We start from the raw sequence: 18,184 nt of genomic DNA on the forward strand, positions 1-18,184 counted from the left end.
TCTACTGGCAACTGGCTGACTTGAAAAAGTATGTTTCTATCTGTTACGGCACATATACAGGTTGATAGCTTTCAAATTATCCCATTTATGTTAGAACTGGTAAAGTGATATTCTATTATTTCATTGAAAATAAAATGTATTGAGACATTTCACATTGTTTTTCATTTTCCTTGTGTTTCAATATTCTCTTAACTTTGATTTGTGCCATCTAACAACTAAAAGTTATCCAAAATAACTGCCGCAAATTACATCCATTACATTAAAGATGATCTGTGTTTATAAAACTAGATTGTTTTATGAATAAAATACATTAAGAAAATATAGCTGTCTCAACAGCAATTTTGTCAGTTAAAAATACAGTGATATGGCTTGAATTTCTACACTTCAATGCATCTCATGAGGGAGTGAAATGCTTATTAGATGGTAGCATGCATTATTCTCCAAATCATCTTTTATATGCCTATTTTAAGTATTTGATTATTGCCTGGCTAATAATAGGTGCTTCTTCAGTCAAAGAACAGACTAGAGAAGATAGTGTAAATTGTAGCGTATAATTGCTCACTGACTGCCACTGAAAATGTTTAGCTACTACTGTATGACAATCTTCCTCTAATGTCTGCAGCCACTGTTTCGTGTAACAGCAATTAAAGCTGTTGGAATCAGGAAAAACCCACCCAGAAAGCAATCCCACCCCATTAATTTTTAAGTGCATAGAATACTTCAGAGGACAGGCAAGCCCACCTGGGGCCAGTGAAAAGAAATCTCATCAGACATTGGTCTACTGGGGGCAGGAGATGGGTGGTGAAAAGGCTGTAAACCTCTGAGTTCCATAACACTGCCTTCCACAGCTCCTTCCCTGTCTTTGCCTCTGCTCCTTCAGTTTAGCCACCATGGTAACCACACAGTTACCATGGTGCATTCCTACACTGAACATGCACACAACCGCATCTGAATTGAATTCGAAAAGGGCCAAGGAGGCTGTTAACCAAAAACTATTTCTGAGACTGTGTTATGGAGGAAGATCTTGAGAGTACAGCAGTTTGGTGAAACAGAGCAGTGAAGCACGCTGCCACAAATGGATCAGCATGTTGCAGACACTCAAAAAATTCCAAAGCTGCCCAGAAAACAGCAGGCTATGAAGGAACTGAAGCAAGAAGTTACCCCTGGAGACTGATGATTTTATCTTTCAGCATATTCAGAGATAATCTTCAAGGGAAAGATAAATGGATAACCCACATTTGAATTGAAAAAATACATGGCTCATCCCCCAGCCTCCAAAGATTTTAATGAAGCGATTGGAGAGAGACCTATGCAACATAAATAGGAAGCATTTCAACTACTCTGCGTCCTCTGTAGTGTCAACAGAGCCAGACTGGAAGCACCACTAGCTGGTCTCAGTGACAAAAGCTACGCAGGGTATTGTGGGACAGAAGAAAATGGCTATCTTTTATGAGTGCCAACTCACAGGCTTGCCACGCGTGTTCAAGAGGCTGTTAATTTTCTGAACTACTACAGGTGCTCAAACCATCCTGCCCCATTGCTTCCTACCCCCAATCAGAACACTCACAAATTACTGCGGGCAATTTTGCAATAAGCCAATTGTGTTATCCAACCCTTTAACACTTAGAGAAGCCTTTTTATCCAGCAACAATGTAACAGTGAAGGTGCCAACAGATCCAAATGGGCTCTGGAATGATTTATTCGTCCTAGGCTTCTAAGCCCCTTTTCCTCAGTATTAATGCTAAGATTAATGTGTCCCATCAGTGTGCTGCCAACAGGAACTTTAATAAAAGCAAGAACAACTAGTTGGCTCAGCTTTCTTTCTACTTAAGGTTAGGACATCATAAAAACAGTAGCCTACAAAGGCTTTCCTTTTAATTTACGTATTACTTTACAAAATGAAAGTAATTTCATTCAATTTAACGAAAACACACAGATTACAGGAACATAAGTACATCACTGCCTAAAGTAATTCAATAGCCAATTTTTTAAAAGGATAATTGTAATATGTTTGTATATTTTTAAACGGTGCATATGCATCTTAAAACTTTTTAAAAACTTAGTGTAGGCAGATGTATTTGAAAATACCCAAAACAGAACATATACAATACTTCAGAATTCATAATGACAATGAGTGAAATCCATAGAGTAAATGACAGAGAGGATGTACCTACAAATTAACATTAAAGAATTTCTTAGATGTGAGGGAATACTTGTTTATGTAAGTATGGTTAAACCTCGGTCCCTTCAAAGTCTGTTTATCCACATCTATTACCGTGAACAATCCAAGTATACCATGCTGATGGTCTCAGCAGTGTGGACACTTGTCCTGTATTTCACATATGCCATTAAAGTCTACAACTGCCAATGAATCCCAATCAGCTGGACTAGATTTTGCCCAGGGTGAACTTGTGCTTAAGAACTCCTCTTCACCGGCCTTTCAACTACATAGTTTCTACACCCTACATCCTCAAGTGTCCAATTACAAAATTCAAACCCATCAAAGTCTGTCCAGAAAAGCTTGAAGGCACAACTAATGCATGCTATTTGAAAATATAACTAAAAAAAACAACGAAAAACTCTGTGCCCAGAGTTGCTGAGACAGTTTAGTGGCATTCCAATTAACTGCAGTGTGACAAAATCACCTAAATGGACTGTGAAGGATACTGCAGATTGTACATTGCATATTTGAATGCATAAAGTGTATCCATTTGGCATGTAACTGCAAAGCTGCCTAAGCCATTTAAAAGTGAACTTTCAAATTCATTCCTGATCACGTAGTTATACTACAAAATATCCCCATTTCTACCTGAGAGATGTTTTAAGTTCTTTTTCTTACTGTCACCAATCTTCCTGCCTTCTTTTGTGGAAAAAGTATGTATGTGTGCTCGTATACTTTTCTTTCTTCCCATCCCCTGTAACAATTGTTCACCTAGATCAGGCAGCAAAACTGCAGAATTGGTGGGTGGTGGTGATGGGTGAGTGGAGCAGAAACTCCATTTCCCCCTAAAAGGCAGAGGTCGCTCAACTGAAAGAACAGAAAGGCCTTTTATTCCTATAAAGAAAAGAAGAGGAAAAAGCTCTTCACAGTGAAGATGAAAAATATTGTATTTGAATCCTGGGAAGAACTACTTCTTCCTACACTGGAGAATAGTCTATTCACAGCACAATTTGAATAGCCTTTAGCTTTTCAAATATCTGCAATTGGCAAAAAGGATAATATGCATCTGTTTACATTTATTTTTATTTTTAGAAATTATTTTATGATCACAGTATGTATGCCACACTAAGACATTTCATATTATTCCATTCAAATGAGGACGTTAAAATTTCTTAATCATCTCAGGCACTTGGATTTGAAACTTCACCTACTTGGCTGTTATTTCAGCGTAGTGTAGGCTTTGACTTGTTGCCTCCGATTTTTAATGATTACTTGCATACTCCTACAAACATAGCACTTGCAACTAGCAAGAAAAAAACCCCTGGGAACATAACTTATACCTAAAGGTCTAAATGGATATATAAAACTGACAAATAGTTGACCAAATGCAGAATAATATATTATTCAGTGAACCCCACTTTTTCGTTTTCTGAAATGTCTTACAATCATTTTGAAAATTCTCAAATGTTTTCTAGAAATACATGAAATGTAATCCTTGAATTGCCAATGATTTCTAATTACTAATGGCAAATACTTGTAAACAAAGAATTTTGTATAATGTTTGTTGGTGATATAAATTGTTATATTTCTAGTGTTTTATTAAACACATTACATGAATCAGTCCACAATGTACAAATTGAGAACTGTAAAAGTAAAAATTGACATTTAGCAGAGAGAACTTTCAAATAGAGGTAATTATATAATTCCTTTAATCAAGGGACACAAGCAACGTCACATGACAATCTAACACAATCTAACCATAAAGGTGCAGACTTGGTTAGGAATACTTATGTTTTAAACCAGCGTTGTCAGTTTATGCTGTGCTTGGTGAATACCAGCGAAACACAAATTCAGAATGTTACAGTCAGAACAAAAATTTCCTGCATATAACTTGTCAAGCTTTTAATCTTAAGCTTTACATTTTGTAAAGACTCCCACAATTAAGCTTTTTACTAATTGTATTAATAAAGAGTGGCAGACATATACTATTGCTGATATTAACCTGACAATAATAATGGATTTTTAATTAAGAAGTCTGGTACAAAAAGTTGGAAAGAGAGGTATACCCATTGAGCCCAAGTAGAATCATTGATCCCAGTTTCTGCAGTGAGCTTGGAAAAAACTCATCAGATAAATGGCTTGAGGAATCAACGTACCTCTAAATTTTATTTTACCAGCTGAAACTACAACCAATGATTTGTTGTAAAATCCTGTGCTCATCTGTATTTGAAATAGGGGAGACCCAGGGTCTAGTCTTTTCCAGTGAAAGGTTAGTGGCCTGCCACTACCTTCCTGCATTAAGCTGTTTTCTGTTAGAGCTTGTTGGGAGGAAAAAAATGCCACCCATAAGTCCTATTTTATTTCCATACCATCTTCACTTCTCCATTTTAGTGTTGCTGTTGGTTTTTGCTATTTGCATTTCCTATCTCATGCTGCCTTTGAATACTGACTGAAGACAATTTGTCCCAGTTCAACACCCCAGACTTTGAGAAAGTCTAAATATGGATCCAAAGGTTGATAACAGGCTGAAACAAATCACCACTGTAAAACCCCTGAAGTATGCAGCAATCCAGACTGAGGTGCCTTACAGCGTGAGCCTACTTGATCTTGAGAGTTGAGAGCAGAATATGGTTGGCACCGATAGGATTACTTCATTTTTGGAGAGCAGATCATGCAGGCATCTACCCAGGGTAAGGGGAAGCCCTACAATTATGTTTTTCTGAACTAGTTAAACCATCTCTAATTAATTATGATGGTTTCAGCTAAAACTTTCCATATGAGCAATTCAAGCTGGACTCAACACTGAACAATCATTGTATTACTGAAATGCTTTGGTGTATTCTAGAGTTCTAACTTTTTGATTCAATGAGAAAACCAAAAATTGAGCGGTATATGTTATCTCAATCCAGGAGATTTATAAAACTCAGATACCTTGTGATTGTGTTGCTACTTTAGCAGGATAAAAATTCCTTTTCACCCCCTTCACTTTGCAAAATTTCCCCGTAGCTGTGTCTTAAAAACGTCAAACATACTTTACTGTTTCCAAATAAACACATCATTTTTGGCAGAATTAGTAGACAAGAAAGGTAGGGGCACTGTTGTTATAGGAGTTCATATAAAAAGCAAATTTTAATGTTTCAAAATTTAAGACTTTCCTAAAGTTTTAAAATACATCCTCCCTGACTCCATCTGTATTATTGTCAAAAGCATTACAAAGTGTCCCTTTGGAAAAGTAAATCTGATTAATTAGCATCAGTTTCCATTGTAGAATTCAACAGCTATATAAACAGCCATAGACTTTTCTTAACAAGTATTCTGTTATTGTTTTCAGCATTGTTAAAATCTAAAATGATTTAATTGTCTAACCATTGTGTTCTGTGCATTGTTTGCAAAGTTTGTCAAGTGAAAAGAATTTTTCTTACAGTCTTCTAGAATGATACTGAAACACACTTTTCTTCAGAATTGCTCTAACACAGTATACAAAAACAGGATTGCTTTTAAGTAGCAATTCTGCACATAAAGGGAAAGAAAGCAGAGAAGCTGGAGACAACTGAGAACATGAAAATGCCAGAAAACAGACAGTTTTCACTGCAGTACTCTATTTCAATAGAAAGCTTGCATCATTGGTGATATCAATGAGATTAAAAAAATGCAGCTTTCATAGTTGTCTAGCAAGAATATGGTGATTTCGGCTACAGTTCCCCATCAAAAAACCTATCACTACACAGTAACAGTGCTTGGATATTGACTCTGTCATGGCAGTTTAGATTTTGTGCAAGAAGCTAAGTACACGGAGACCATTACCCACAGAAATCCCCACATCTCACAGAAATTACTGCTTTGAAGGCACTCCTGCCCCATATCCTTGTTGACCTCAGTTCACAGCAAAATAAAGCAGGGCTACAGCTCTCAACCAGCAGCAAGGCACCCTCTCAGGAAAGGGATTCACATCACCAGCTCCTCCTGGAGCCAGCTGATCACGGGCCAGTGTGGAGTAGCTTGCACTGCCTGCACTGCACCAACTTAATGCTGGAATTGCAAAGACTTGAGTTTTTAGCTCTGGCAATCTAACACCTTTCTTTCTTTAATATTTACTTCATACAAACAATTTCAGAAGTCCCCTGGCACTCTGCACAAATTCTGCTAACACATAGTTCCATCAAAAATTAAGAAAGCAAAAATATGTATATATGTTTACTTTCATATTAATACCCACAGAAATTCTTCAACTGTGATCTGTAAATGTAAATATAAATCAGGAAAAAAAAGTCAAATCCTCACAACGTTGACTTGCTTGTAACACAAAAAGCGGGATTTCAACATTCACCAGAGCAACCATAAATAACATGGCCACCTTTAATTTGGCCTCCAATATCTGACCAACCTTGATTTATCCACAGACAAAACCAAGCCTCTCTAATTCGTTAACCAATCACTGCAAGTCTTTTCTTACCAACCAATAATTCTGCCATCTCTAATTTACCAATAAATAATTCTGCACTCTCAAATTTACTAACCAATAATGTGACCAATTTGCTGACCAATGATTGTGTCAACTGGTAATACTGCCCCTAGCAAACAGTAATTTGCCAAGCAATATTTGGACTTTCCCCCCCCAGCAATAAAGAACTTCAGTGGTCTTGATTCAGTATCTACTACATTGGTCTGAAAGTGCTTAATGTGGATAGTTACTTTTTTACAAAGTATTTTCTTGCTGTGGGAATAATTGTTTACATTGACTGCATAGAAATTGCACGTCTCTCCTTAAATGCCCATGAACTAGAATATTGCTTTCCTGTTTAGCAATATTAGCATTTGAGGGAAGCCTATTTTTTCTGTTAGCGGTATTCCTCTGCATATTGCTAACTCCTCTGTTAGTACTGTTGTTATCATGCTGGGATTTGGCGACAATTCCACAGTGCTTGGACGGTGTGCATTGGTAAAGCAGTGACACTGCTAGCCAGCTCTGTCACCCTGCTGACCTTACCACCCAAGTTGATCCTGTCTGGGCAGATATTTGAGCAGAAAGAGTTCATATATAAAGCCATGTGATTGATTTGTTTTTTCTAATTTCTATGTCCCTTGGCTTGAGTGAAAAACAGGTCTTGAGTTATTGGTTTCTTTAAACAATAATAACAGCATTTTGAAGTCATGTAGTAACTTCTGCAATCAATTTTACCTCCAAGAAATGTTACCAATTTTGTGTAATTTTATTAGTTCATATTAAAGCCATTAGCTAACACAACATTAGCTCAGTGAGCAACCACTCTAACACCCATTTTACAGGGAAAGTCTACAGAGAATAAGGGTATAGCAGGAGTGACCATCAGCGCTGAAATTAGTAAAGAATTTCCAAGCTCCAAGCTGCTGGCTCAGACAGCTACAGAAAACAAAGTATCTACAGGCTGTGGGCAAAATCACTGTAAAATTATACAACAGAATATTTGCAAAGAGAGAAACTGTGAGTTTGGGCACAGCTCTACGCAAAAGACAATAACCGCACCAGCTCACCTTATATTGTTCCTTGTAACCAACCCCCTAATATAGTTTACTGATTAATTTATTGCATATTTCAGGAAATTATTTAAAGCAACATTAATTCCAAAACAGAACAAAATTTTGAGATTTCTAACTTTTATGAGAAAAAAAAAAAAGACACCTACATTTTAAATTCATATAAAACGTTAATTGTTTCTGTTAAAATTTCATCCTGGAAGTAGTAGACTGGAAACACGTTCTAAAACTGCAGGCCTCCTTCTTTGTCTTTTTCCTTCCCATCTTGTGGGATAAGCACAACCTAAGTAGCACTGCTGCTTCTCACTTTTTATTTCATGAAGTCTCCTGGGATTCTTGAAAGAAGAGGCAGAAATGCCATTCTGGGTGGCTTTTCCCTTAGAGGAGGTTGTGAATAGGGAAAGTTAGCCAAGAAGGAAAAGGAGTTGGCCAAGAAGGCAGGAATTCCCAGAAGGCCAGAGGTTTGGTATGCTTAATATTCTCTTGGTGCTGGAGAAACAAGCATAATACAACTGAAGCTGTACTAAAGCTCATTTCCTGAAACTAGTTATATGACAAAAGTAAAATATAAAATCTCACTATCTGAGTTTTAAGGATAAATAACAACTCTGATTACAGCTGCAGCAGTATTTCTGGTAAAGATTTCAAGTAGCCATAACATTGGGGTTTTTTTCCACAAATATTTTTTTTTACAAGCTTAGTCTTGTTTTCAGTGACAAACACTTCATTAGCCAATACTGGGATGATTAACTCGAATGGAAAAAGCAGTACTGTTCACCTGGTGAGTATGAAAAGTAGGTGTGATGAGATAAAGGCACCAAGAATATGTGTGCATGCATTTCTTCCTCAGACAAAGCAGAAGAGGGTGAGAAAATGCCGTAAGTAGGAGATGGAGACTGCTGAGGCTTAACCTGCGAATAAAAGATAATGTAGGACAAGACAGAATAAATGTGAAAGCAGAAACATGGAGAACTAGCAGAGGGACAAGACGGTCAGCCATAACACAAGTGACAGCAAATAGGAATGTGTCTACACCTTGAAAAATGAAAAGTTAAGTTTCTAGATGTGTGTAGCTGCCCACATTGCTCTTCAAAAGTGGGCATGAGAGGAGAAAAATTTACCCATCCAGGAGTTCCTAAGTTTGTTTTACAGTACGCATATGAGTATATCCATGAGGTTAGAGAGAACAGTACAAAGAGAAGTGTCAAAGGGAAAAGCACATTAAAAGCACATGAGCATATACATATAGTGTTAGTATAACATTTTACACTGTGGGGAGCATGACGATTGATGCGGGTGGGAAGGGAGTTTTGCCTTGTCTGGTTAAATTTCCTACATTAGAGTACTATTGATTTTCCTAAGTATATAGGATACTGTATATACCCCATTCTGCTACCCGTACACAGGTTAATTCTTTTATCCATTTCAAACCCAGTGAATCAATAACGGTGATCAGGTAGCTTGTGAGATTGCCTGGAAAACACATCCACAAAGTAAACCCAATACAATGGCCTGTCTATGTGACTTAAAGCTTAGCACAGCATTGAAAATCGCTAATGGAACACTGTGCCGTTTGTTCATGCTACGAGCAGTCAAGAATCATGCATAATGTAATAGTGCATCTGCTAACAGCAGCTCACACAAGCTAATTTAATCTTGTTTTAAACTAGACACAAGGAATTAATCTTTAAAGCTGCTCCCGTGATTCTCTTTGGCCCTTAAAATATCAAGGATCTTTCCACCTCCCCATTTACAATACTGTAAAGGGATGCATTTCAGTTATCATCATGTATTTACACTTCATCTACATTAGCTGGAAAATTGATGCAACTCCATAATTTATCAGTCTTAAAAAGCACATTGCTGGCCCAGTCCAGAAACTGTGTTTTGTGTTGTCACATCTGAAACTGGTATTAAGTCTCAGGCTCTACTGTGGAAGTTAGATACCCTAAATAATTAATATTTGAAAAGAAATAAATTACTCCACCCCCAAGTTTAGTTTGGCTGTATTAATTACATGAGACTGTCTCTCAGCTATTTGTGGTGTAGAAGTTACCTTTAATAGTAGTACTATTATTATTGTCTTAATCACTTGTATTGCTACAGTGCTATTGTGTTTGGTGCAAACTCTGAAAAAGACAGTCTTCACCCCAAATAACTTACCACCCACATATAAAAAAGATATAGACAGATTGGAAAGTACAAAAGGAAAAAAAAACAAAACCAGTATTGATGAGAAAGACAAGAAATAAAATACTCATAAATAGTAAACTTGACTGGCAAGATTTCAAGTTAGGAGCTCAATTGTGAATTTTTGGATCTATAGCCAAAGAGAAATTTTAGTAGGACTTTGAAAGACAACAATGAATTATCTTTGCAAATGTTCATGGCAAGGTCCCTGTGATCATAAGGAAGAGTGACAGAAGAAAAATGCTCATAGGAAAAAGCAACAAGTGGGAGGTGGAGACTGGTCACTCATCACTCATCACGACTGGTGAGGCATATGTTGTCTTGTTATTGAGAGGAGGATGACAGATAACAGGAAAGGAAAGAGTCAACAAGAAAACAAGTATTTTACTATGAGTGTGATGGAACTAAAGGAAGAAAAATAAGGAGGGAGGGAAAGAAATAGTCTAGGTAAGAGGCTTTGTGAAAGGTTTCTGATCATGTGCAAGAGAAGCAATACTATATTTCAAGCAAAGTTTAGTATGCAAGAAGCAACAGAGGATGATGAGAATCTGGAAAAGAGTTTATGCTGCAGACAGAACAGGACAGGCTCTCTTTCAGAAATGGCTTTCCGAAATAATAATCTGAAATGATTCTACAATAATCAACAAGACCAAGACATGGCCTGGACATCAAATATTGGGCTAAGGGATGGTGACAGTAAGTGACATGATCAGGATGTTGGACACTGCAGTCAACAACAGATAAGCAGAAAAGACGTTTGGTTGTTGTAAACAGCTGTCAGCAAAAGTTTAAAGCTCTACTTCAACTGTGATACATTGAACATTGATGGAAAAACATCAGATGGCAACAGGCCAGTATTACACTTCAAAGAAGTAACATTCCATTTCTCAGAGAAAGAATACCAAAGCGCTAGCAAAGGATATCCACATGAAGAGCTAGTGCAACCTCCATGCTCATTCCAGGGGGGCTGGACTAGATGACCTTTAAGCTTCCCTTCCAACCCAAACTGTTCTATGATTCTATAAGGACAGACTCACTGGAATCAAATGACAAAGCCTGAAATTGATTTAGAGGAGAACATCAGAACGTAGTTCAACAAATTTAGCGCAGAGACACAAAAGGAAAACAATGAGTAGAAATGCTAGAAAAGAGACCAAGAACACTTTTTAGAGAGAAAAAGTTAAATTGTGTTTGTATGATGCAGGGTTAACCCAGTACAGAGATACATGAGAAAGATATGTTCAGAATAACAAGTATAAAAAGGTCACCACATGGGGATGAAGTTAGAGGAAATGGACTGAAATGGAGAAAGAAAACAATCATCATGCACTGTGAGAGAAGAGGAAGAAAACTTTTGGGGAAGCAGAGAGAAAGCAAGCAGGGAAGGCAAAGAGGTGGTTTCAATTTTTTTTTTTTTTTTGGAAAACAAACTCTAGCAGGATTTTGAGTAGTGAGCGAGTAGTAATAACATAAAGGTGACCTGTACTTGTTGGCATAGGCTCCAAATAAAATTCAGAACAAAAAATACATTATGAAAGCCGTGTGCTTTCATTTCTGATAAAATTTGATATTGATCTGTAAGTAAACATGCTAGCAAGCAGCAAACATGACAGAACTTGCTTATTTACTCAGGTCTAGAATGAAGGGAAACACTGTGCTTTTGTGGCATATTAGACTTGTAGGAATAGCAGAGTTAGGTCAATGCCAACATTCCACATTTTTCAATATCAATTTTAGATTCAAGACAGCCTTCCAAACCCAGTTGGAACCCTCAGGTTTTATTCTGCATCCTAAGAAATACAAATATGCCCCAGATTTTCTGGAAAACTATAAATTGAAGTCCTTTGAAACCTGTTTAAGACCACTTCAGAGGTTGGTGAAGTGTTGCAGTTGGAGCATTCACTAAGGACTGTTCATAAAATACCTCTGCTTAAGCTTTAAACATAAACAAGCCTCATGTGATTCAAACCTAAGTATCTCCCACTCTGATTTATAGTAAATGTTTAAGGGACAAATAAGAAAAAAACACAAAGTCTGATAAGGACAATCTTTATACAGATACAAACTAATAGTCAGAGAAAGAGTTCTCTAAACCCATTCAGACTACTTCTTGTTAACATGAATTGATAATATTTCTTTAAACAGTTTCTGAACACTTGGCTCTGACCTTAAAAATGCACAATCCAAAGATCGTCAAGTAGTCAGAGAGTAGTGGAAAAAGAATAACAATAATAAAATTATACAATTTATACACGTCAACTTGATTCACAATAAGCACAGCAGAGCTTTAAAAGGGACTTAAATGTCAACAGGGTGTTATGAATGAAAGAACAGAATAAACATCCATTATGTTACAGAGTATGTGAAAAACTGCATGGAAAATAGAAATGAGGTTTGATTTAAGATTATGAACCCATAAATTCACTTGTACTTCTTACATGTTAAGCCTGTCTCATACAGTACTTATTATTTCTAAAGGAAAAAAACCCCTAACATCCTGTATAATCATTAGAATTTACAGGTTCCTTGTGTTTCCAGAAAATACTTTGTTGACTCCATTCTCATTTATAATTAATTTTAAGCTCCTTTCTGTTTGTTTTAAATGCATCTTATCAAATAATTTGAATGATAAAACCTCTTTCTGTATGTACACACATGCACACATAAATGATATGTAATATACACATCCAAAAATGCTTATCATTACTTTTCTCTCAGATATTTAATGTAATTTTAATACAAGATATCCAGTATAAACAAACATTTGAAAATAACATTTAGCAGAATTTCCTTTAGGATTAGATTTGAGGCTGTGAATGAGGCCTGAGCTGCAGAGATTTTTCGTGGCCATAAAAGGAAAGTTTAAGTAAACAATACACTGTTTTTATTTAAAAAAAAGAAGAAAAAAAGAAAAATCATCCCATGCCAAGCCCAGTCAAAATGCATTATTAGGGTGTCCAAGAAATTATAGCTTGTGTCCATTAGTCCTTTCAGGGTTAATATTGATGCAGATATTATTTCTATCCACGGTACCATTTATTTGAAATATTATGACTGGGAGTAGCTGCAGCAGTGAATCAAATCAATTGATAGAGCAGTTAGCCCCGCAGTCAAGGCTGCCTTTACACCGTGCAGCGAGCATGAAATATTATGGAGATTGTTCTTTAAAGTGATCACTTTATCATCATTTGTCTGCAGCCCAGGCTATTCCTTCCTGCCTCGCTTCCCTGTTGGGTTAGAGCTGTCATAACTCAATCAGCCGTATAATGCTGTTCATAGCACCTCCGTAGCAGGTATTGAACCTGTCAAGGGCCACTGAGGGAATTATACTTACCCATTTTGACAGCTAGCAACACCACTCTGATATTTATGTCAGTTTATATATGTATGATATGTATTTCTTAAATGTAATTAGAAGCCTGTTTGTGTGTGATATATCTGAATTGCCCAGAGCTGCCCATGATTAAGACATTGATTTCTAACCTTGTGCATTACTGGAGAAGGGAATATGACAAGCTCCATCACTCAGGGGTTGCAGCTAACCTCTTCTGTCTATATACATCATATGAAATTGTCACTCTTGTTTATCTGTCCAGTAAAGTTGACTACAAAGCAACTGTTATTTTAGTTTGCTAAATAAACTAAAAGACTGTAAAACAAACCATCATCCCTGTCCCTCCAGAGCACTTGTGTTTTGCAGCTGTGTTACTTGGACTAAGGTCGCAAAGGCAGACCATGCTCTGAAAGCTGAGTGAAGATCACCATTCTCTTTGCTATATCACTTGTTCTCGTAGGTATCTAGAGCACACTACTTGGATTTCAAAGCGACATTTTTGTAGATATCCTATGTGCCAAGCAATAGAAAATATACTGTGCTACAGTTAAAAATATAATAAAGACAAATACGATCAAACAAACAAAAAAAGCCCCCCCAAACCCAACCACCTCTTTATGCTTATTCCTTTATTTTTGTTACGGTTTCAGAATGAGATCGTTACACAAAATAGTTAATGCACGTATGATCAGCTTCTCGACTCTTTTCCATCTTAATATCCTACTGTTTTGAGTAGATTATATTCTCCAAACCATTCTTCCTCTCATTGCAGAATTAATGCTGAAGCAATTTTTTTTTTTTTTTAAAGTTCCTAAAATAATTAGGTTAGGATTTCTGGATTCTAATTTAGACAATCCAGTTTCTCTTGCTCACTGGGCTTAATCTGCATAGATCTTTATCTCTGAAAATTCACAACTTTACTTTTACAGATTAAAAAAAAGAAGTGTTGGGGTTTTTTTTAAACTTTACAGTCAGGTTTTACCTCCATTTCACTCAAGAACTGATCTCCTTCTGAAGATATTTGGGGTCAAAGGTTTCAAACTTGGATAGATTTCAAAAAAGCATCTGCATTAGATTATGTTTTGAAAAATCCTCTCTGTAGGTCTGGGTTTTACAAAACCAAACCCAGGATTCTAAGGAAATTTCAAATCATCATTTTAGAGGATTAGAACTTTCCATGTGTTTAAATTCAACAACATAGGTGGACAGTTTAGGCTGTCTCCCATCATCAACAGAAATCCCCATTTGAAGATGACTTGAAGCTTGCCGAGATCAGAGATTAGAGTAAATTGTATGATCCTATTTCTGTTTTTTTACACAAATAACAGATGAATCCCAGAAAAATAATAAACCTGAAAACAGTGCATACAATTAGATGCTAATTTTTGAAAGTATAACAAACTTCCAGAAAAATTCCCATTCCAACCTTAACATTACATTAACTGCATTTCATTTTGAGATTCAGGTGCTTACATGAAATAGAATCTCATTGAAACATGGAAACAGCATTAAAAAGGTCCACAGGATCCATCTAGACCCATCTCTAGACATGTATTTGTGATAGACCCCTAGAAAATAATCTATTCCACAAGTCTCCCAAAGAAAACCTGTTTCTTTTCTCATAGAAGCCAAAAGATACCAAAAGCTACAGTCAGTCATAGAAAAAGCACAAGCATTCAAGCTAAATATCATTCACGTGTCATTGTTCTGACCTTTCCTTAATAAAACCCAAAGACCTCTGTAATCTTAAAATCTATGACGAGAGCTATGTAGTTTAACTCATATGCTTCCACTGTAATTCTTACAGATTATTTAATTTATAATGAAAATGGAAAAATATAATTTTGTTTTCTGGGATAGAGCACGATGTGCCTTTAGCTGATGACTTTTATGTAGCTAGAGCGAGGAAAAAAAAAAAAGAGACAAAATAATATTTTTTCTTACCTCTGTGAAATGAAAGCTGTGTAAAATATATTTTGTTTCTGATTTATCACATAAAAATACAATAAAACAGAGTAAAATAATGTGAGTGCACCAAGAAAAGCAAACAAAATTAGTATTATCTAGCAACAAATTAGTTATTGAATCTAAAGTACTAAACATTAATTGGAATAAATCTGAAAAGCGTGCTCGTAACTTTTGTTAAGTTACATCAGCCATCCTAGGTAAAGATTCTGCCATTAGAAAATAGTTGGATCAGTCAAGGCTATAATCTCACAAGTTCTATCTGGCTGCATTAGCTTGTGAGTCAAATATTTACACAGCCTATAGTGCTAAACGATACTGACCTCAGTGACCATACGGGACAGTCCATACAATTACTATCAGCTGCCCCCAAAATATCTCCAGTGGATTAAGATGTAGTTTCCTACACATTTCATTATGCCAGTTCCACTTTACAATGCATTTTCGGGATAAGTAGATGATTTAAGATGCAGTTAGAAGGAAAACCACAAAACTCACCAATACTAAAATGCAAATGATCTTTCTTACATTGTCATAAGGAAATGACACAGAGGGGACCTTTCAATTACTTTTTTTTTTTAAAAAAAGATTTTCCAAAACGGGCTCCAACTTTTGAGCATTCAGACTAATTAACCTGGTCTTGCCATGCAAAGATAAGGATGTGCCGAACTTGAGAGTTACGGTTTACTCTTTGAACGATGAAAAACTTTCTTCTTCCTTTCAGAATATTCCAAGTTGATTATAAATGCACCTTTTACACAGCTATTGGAATTAGTATGCTTTTAGTTTTGAACACTGGAACTCTTTAACAGCGTACAGAAACAATTCATAAGGGAGAAAGAGAAAGAATTATCTAACATATAACACAAAATTCTAGTTTTAATATGTCTAAATCATGTCTCATAATTTTCGATGACTTTCATTTGACCAGCTATGCGATTAACACTTCCATGGAGGAAATAGGTGTATAGAAATAACAAATTTGTCTCAGCTGGAAACGACCTGAACACTAGTGTTAACTAAAAGTACCACCCCTTCTTTAATAACAGTGATGAAAACTTTCATTTTACATTTCCACAAAGACAGCTCACTCCTGCAGCAGAGTGCCCCTTTAATACCGCTGGTTAAGAGCTGATGCACAACACAGAGTCCCCAGCAATGAATCACCTGTGTGAATTCCATGCTTTGCATGGAAGATCAGACAATTTCATGGTGTTATGTTATTCAACTGCCATAATTTAGTGTGTTGCATAGTATTTATGATACATTTTATAACTTTAAAGTGCTGTACAAAGATTATAAATGAAAAGATGGTAGGAATTACTATTTCCATTCATATGGGGAAAGAGAGGCAACACAGTTAAGAGAAAAATTCTGATTCCCTGCCCTGAATTTTGCCAAATAGTCCTAATAAAAGGTTTTCTTGGGCAACACCTATAGTCCACTTTCAGACAAGCTGAACTTTATTATGGTGCCTCAACACTGATACTTAGTGCCATTTGAAACACACTTGGGGATCCCATCAGCTCCAGAATTGCTGCTACAAAACAGCATATGTCATAGCCTGCCCATATATAGATTTCCTGGATAACATAAGACCTTTCAAATGCTCCAGACATCTACAGTTAGGCAACTGAATCAAACCCTCTATGCCAATATTTTGTGTCACAGTAATAAATTCCTGAATGTGCTGAATATAGCAGTACCACTTTTGTGACAGGCCCAAGCCAGTACCAATTAGCCAAACCCTTTGAATCCTAGCTATGTGCACGAGAAGATGTAAGACATCTCATTCAAAATTCAGAAAAATCCAAACTGTACCTTCTGTTTACTACTCATTATAATTTCTGCCTTGCAGCATTTTCATTCCAAAGAACAAATAAATTTTGAGTGTTCTTTCTAAATGCAAAAATCTTGTCCCAAATTTTTATATAAATCTGTTGCAGGAAAATCTAATTAAAAAAAAATTCCTCTGCACAACTATGAAAAGTTTTTTATGATAGAATTGCACCCAAGATTTGGATCTGAACTCAAGAATTCAGGTCTGTTATTAGCAAAGTCATTAGATTACAGATTTGAACATTGGGAATGGTGGATACCTAAGCAAATATATGCCAACATATGCTTGAAGATACAATAGTCTGTCAATAAAACATGAATACCACAGACATTCTAGTAACATAATATCTTAGGTATCTGCTAATTAATATGTAAATATAAAGAAACACCTATGGAAATATACTTAAGCTGTTACCAATACCACTTATGCAATATTAATGATTATTTTAAGGCCATTTATAACTGTGTACTACTACTCTTCTCCCCTTTTAGCATACCTCATTCCTACAGCTCTTTATGAATAAGTGGCTTACTCCAACGGCACCCTTTTTTCCCCATTCTGAAGATACCTTTATTCAGAAAATAAATCAATTAAATCCTTATGTTGAGATGTTTATGACTTAGATAGGTGTTTTAATATCTGCCCAACTCAGACCACACTGAAAAGGAAAATAAACCACATGCAAAATTTTGATCCACATTCAGATTTTGAACTCCCAAAGCCTGGAGTTCTTTGGCTCACAGCTTTCTCACTAATGCACAGAGTGCACAGGATGATGACTCAGATATTCCTGATTCTGCCACAGATCTGCTGGGTGGACTCAAGCAAGGTTCTGCATCTGGAGAGAATGGTAATGATGCAAATAATCCTTGTAAAACATTCACACATCTTCCTGTGAAAAGAATAACACTGTTGTGATCTATTTTTAGTGTAAACTAGGATATGTCATATAACAAATGATCTTTCATTACTTCCAGTTTCTTTACTGAATAAAGTGGCTTATCCAGTTTGTCTCCGACCTGGTATAGGCATGTGATGAAGAAGAGGGAGCGAGAGAGGGGAGAGGAGAGAGAATATGGACTGATACCTCAGGGCAACCAAAGTCATCACTGGCTATAAAAGTTTTGGGCCATGCTTACTACACCTACTTTCAATAAACAGTCACTGCAGCACACCTCCA

The 18,184-nt window shown here is 36.3% G+C and overlaps 1 protein-coding gene across 7 annotated transcripts in view; it reads right to left on the reverse strand.

Annotated features, from left to right (window-relative positions):
- Positions 1 to 18,184, reverse strand: part of SALL1 (spalt like transcription factor 1) — a 248,287-nt gene that overhangs the window by 116,894 nt on the left and 113,209 nt on the right. The gene's annotated exons all lie outside the window — the stretch shown is intronic.

This window comes from Larus michahellis, chromosome 4 (assembly GCF_964199755.1).
Source record: "Larus michahellis chromosome 4, bLarMic1.1, whole genome shotgun sequence".
Lineage (NCBI taxonomy): Eukaryota > Metazoa > Chordata > Aves > Charadriiformes > Laridae > Larus > Larus michahellis.